Source organism: Juglans regia, chromosome 2 (assembly GCF_001411555.2).
Source record: "Juglans regia cultivar Chandler chromosome 2, Walnut 2.0, whole genome shotgun sequence".
In the NCBI taxonomy this organism is placed as follows: Eukaryota; Viridiplantae; Streptophyta; class Magnoliopsida; order Fagales; family Juglandaceae; genus Juglans; species Juglans regia.
Genome location: NC_049902.1, coordinates 24,673,547 through 24,678,570, shown reverse-complemented (window position 1 = coordinate 24,678,570; position 5,024 = coordinate 24,673,547).

Here is a 5,024-nt window from a genome sequence, read left to right as displayed (position 1 = left end):
TTATAATAAGAAATTATTTCATATATGAATATATATATTATATATAAAATTTCACATAAAAATTTATAATTATACATTATATATAAAACTTATATATATTAATATTTAATATATATAAAAAATATTTTGTATAAAATTTATATATAAAAATATTATTTTTTATTTTTTTTAATAAACCGGTCCGGTCCGGGCCAAAAAATCCCGAAACCGGTTCCGAACCGGACCGGTTCAAAACCGGTCCGGTCCGGGCCGGTTTTCCGATTTGAATTTACACCCCTATTTATAAGATGCATTGGGGAAATTGTTTGGCTTTGCCTTGTTAGTTAAAGAAATAGTTTAATCATATACATGGTTATTAAGAGCATGGCAAGAGGCAATGCTTGGGCATGCTTTCTTAACTATAATCACGAATGACAACGAGGCGATGACTAATGCAATTGTAAAAGTACTCCCAAATATAACTCATAGGTTGTGCTTAGGGGACATTTTGCAAAAATTTCCAGAACATTTGATTTATATATATATATATATAACAAATTTCTGAAATTTCAAAAAGCTTTTCGTCATTGTATTCACGATACATAACAATTGATGAGTTCGAGCAGGAATGAAGTTCATTATTGAAGTATGAGCTACTAGATAATACTTGATTGCAAAATCTTTACATCTGAAGGGAGAAGTGGGTTCTGACTTACTTGAGAACTACATTTTGTGCCAATATGTCAACAACTCAAAGGGGTGAAAGTATGAATAAGTTTTTTAAGGATTATGTTTGTTCAAACACTATGATCAGTAAATTTATGCATCAATATGAGAAAACCTTATATGCACTTTATTTTAAAGAGAAATAATAGCCTTAGTCTATACAAAAAAGTCTTTTATAATTTTTTAAGATAAGTTTTTTCAATAGCCAAAGATACAAGTTAACCAAAGATCACAAAGAGGATGAAAACAAGATTAATAGAGTAGCACCTCATGACCAATAAATCCTTATGTATTATGTGATATTGGAGAGTGGAGAAGAAAATGCAACATGTACATGTCATATGTTTGAATTCATAGGAATTCTATGTAGGCATATTCTATGTGTTTTGGACAAGAAATCTCAATTAGATATTTTGCCACATTATTATATTATAGAGAGATGGATAATCAATGCTAAAAGTCAATCTATTCTCGACATACCTAATTATGAATACCATGTGATGACACAAAATGATCAAGGAAAACAAGTTGATGATGCAATTTTACGATATTGCAGAAATTTGGTCACAATTAATAAAAAAACTCAATCACCTCTATCTTGTCTTACATAAGGTCCATCAAGAGTTGCTTTCAATGGAAGATAGTCTTAAAAAAAAATTTAGAAGGTGGAGGTGCCAAAAACTAAATTCTCATATATTAAGAAGTCAACTTGTATCCAAGTTTTCACTAATGCTACAAGATCCTTCACGAGTGTCAACAATAGGATGACCAAGAATTTTGAGGGTAAATAACCCAAAAGAGACTCAAGCAACAAAGAATAGGTCGGTGTAGCATTTGCAAGAATGAGGTCATGCTAAGAATAATTGTCCTTCATTGAGGTATAATAAGTTATAAAATTATTATGTTTGATTAATTTTAATCTAGCATACTAATTCTGATTTTTTTAGTTTTTTTAGGGATCTTGAAAATACAACAATCTCTATATGTAAAAGAAAAAGATTGGATCCTTAGTGCAAAATGTCTATAGGTTTTAAAATATTTTAACATTTTTAGTGATAATTTTAAAATATTTCTTTAATTTGTCCATTTGTCATGAATTTAATTTAATTGATTTTATTGTTATGTTACAGTGAATTTCTTCATAAATGGTCTTGGTTGACAGCTGACAAAATCTGATGAAGTTTTTTGATGTCTAAATATGATATACATGAAAGGCCATATTCGAGTGTTGGAGCTTTTGTAGCTACTTGTGCCCATTTAATTAGTATATCTTGTAATTATATTTTTTGGTGACTTTTAAAATAGTACAATTCTTTTTTAGAAGCAATGAAGGCCTAATGTTATAAGTCTTTTGCAGTAATTATAATAGATTGTGTAATTAAACTAATTTGATGAAGTTGGATGCCCAGATTTTACCAAGATCTTGACTTGTGCTTTGTGTAGTTTTTCAAATGGATGTTGTCTAAGTTTTTGTAATTTTGCCGAATTTAAATGGATGTATAATTATGCATGATGGTGATAATAAAACACAATGTAAGCAAATATGTTTATTATGTTAATCACATTTCAACATAAACATGCCTTAATAGGCTGTTGTACACAATGTCTAATAAACATTACAACATCTTGGCTTGATACACAAAAGATAATTACAAATCACCTAATAACCATATCTTAGCACTGACTGACATACAATATTGTATTTCATATACATAATAATTCCAGCACAAATCACAATAAAACAAAACTATAACAATCCGATTCTAAGTTTAGGTCATAATATAAGTTTTATGTATTTTTTTTATATAGCTATAAATATATTATTATTTTTATTATTATTAATATTATTTTTTTTATTTTTCTCCAAGCTCATGAGTTCAAACACTATTAAAATTCTTATTTTTTTTAATGATAAAACTCCTACCTACTGGATTTTCATAATAAAACTCTCATGCACGTACGTCTCTTCTTTTTATACACTAGGGTTTCCATTGGTCTATATATAGAACTCGTACATGATAGACGTAAATGTCTTCAACCTAGAGCTAGGGTTGCCACAGCCTCTGCCTAGTACTACCGAGAGACCACGTACACCCAAACCGCCCACCACCTCATCACATGTAAATCCACACTGCTGCAAACCACATTAAGACAGCCTTCATCCTACGTAACTAGCCACCAGAATAGCCGCCCAACCAGCCACTGCACAAACCACCTGCACGACAGAAACCCGTGCGTTCGCATTGCTCAGCCCCACGTAAAGTAGAAAAATTACTTGGCCTCCTTCCATAAACCAGACCACGCACACGGCAACCACCAGGAAACACCTCCACGCCTCCCTGTCCAGGAACGTGCAGCACCCACGCATGGCCAAGCCAACCACGATCGACAAAATCCGCCAGCCCACTGCCCAACCAACGCGTAACCGCAGCACCTCTTCTGTTTTTACACACTCAAAATAGAGTATTTATACCCCACCGTGAGCCAAAAACCACTACATCTCACCAGCCCCTCCACCTCATAGCCACCTACACAGAAAGAGCCGACCAGTCCAACCCGCCGCACTCACTCCTTCCCGGTAGGCCTACGACTGTCGCCCCTCTTCTCTCTCGGTTGCTTTTCAGCGTGGCATAACTCTATCTCCCTCTCTCAGTGTCGCACTACCATGCTCAGAGGAGCCTCTTGTTGCGTCGCCCCACTAGCCACCCAGCCGCCATTGCACTCAGCCCTCTCTCGGTGAGCCCCTGCCTTGTACGTCTCTCTCCCACTCCCTTGAGCCTCTATTGCTCTTCATGTTTTAAAGTTGTGTTTCTCTTAGATTTTAGTTGCTGCAGGTTTTTAAATGAGATTACATATATGCCCTCTTTTAATCTAGTATCTTGGAGGATTGTTTTAAATTACATTTATAAATTTACACTTAAGTATATGTTAATTATAGAGTCTATTACGTCATTTTTATTTGAAGTTGAACTGGGCTTAATATTTTAAAAGTCAGTTTTTCTTAAATAAGTATATTAGTCAAAGGCTATTTTATAAGAAAATGTTTAAAGAATTTGAATTTATATTTCAAAGTATATTTTTGAGCCTAATATTTTGTTAATATTTTTTTGTCTATTTAGTAGAATTTAATAAAATTATTATGTTAAGAATATTTAAACAATATTAGTATTTATTAGGTTTCTCATAAGATTTAATAATTATGTTAAGAAATGAAACTTAGTTTAAGAATTTAAGTTTTATGAATTATTTTAAAATAGCTCGAGTATTCTACTAAATTATAAATTAGTATTTAAGTAATTTAAATACTAGGATTTATTGATTATAGTGTTAAACAAAAGATTTGTTTGACTATCTTTTAGATTGTGAGTTTAATTAAGTAAGATATTAGTACTTATTTATTCCCAAACAAATTTAGTGATAGTTATTATTGCATTTATGTGTCAAGTTATGAAGTGTTATTTAAGAAGAAGCGCAACGAGGTAAGTAATTTGATCACAAATTATGATCATCACAGTTCAGCTTATAAATAAGTATTATTCAAGCCAGTTCATTTCCAGCCAATTATTTATGCACCACTCACGTCATACGCAAACATGTCATCCAACATAGCATACGATTTTGCCATTCCGCATCATGTTTAAATTCAGAAATTATGATTATGTATGTAATATCTCATGCATCTCATGTGTATAAGACACGTAAGCCATCTTAAATTCAAGTGCAAGATAAGATCATATCAGTTAATATGATGGTCATTCAGATGCATAGTACCAATGCAGTTCAGTTTCAGGGTAGATGTGCAAGCCACGAACTCAGTCGTGGTCCACCATAGTATGCCAGAATACTATCAGCGGCTCCCCTTGCTATAACGGGACATGGGGTCGGTGCACAATCTCGCATACAGGGTTAAGTGTGTTGGCTAGTCAGATAAATTAGTTAAATCAGTCAGATCAGTCAATTAATTCAGTTAAATCAATCATACATAGCATAAACATCAGTATGAACAATCATGAATTTTAAACTCTCAGCATGCAAATTTTTATGAAAACCTTATGTTTATTATGTTTACATTGTGATGGATTTCTTACTGAGTCTTCGACTCATTTTAGTTTGTTTTCATATTTTTAACCACTCAGGTGAGGATGATGACTACGAGCAGGTAGGTCAGGAATAGAAGGAGCAATTAATTTTAATTTCAGACTTTCTAAAATAAAACATGCTTTTATGACATGAATTTATTCAGTTTATTCATTCAATGTTTTTGGAAGACATTTTATTAGACCTTTTTCTACAAAATAAATTTCTAATTTCATTTATGA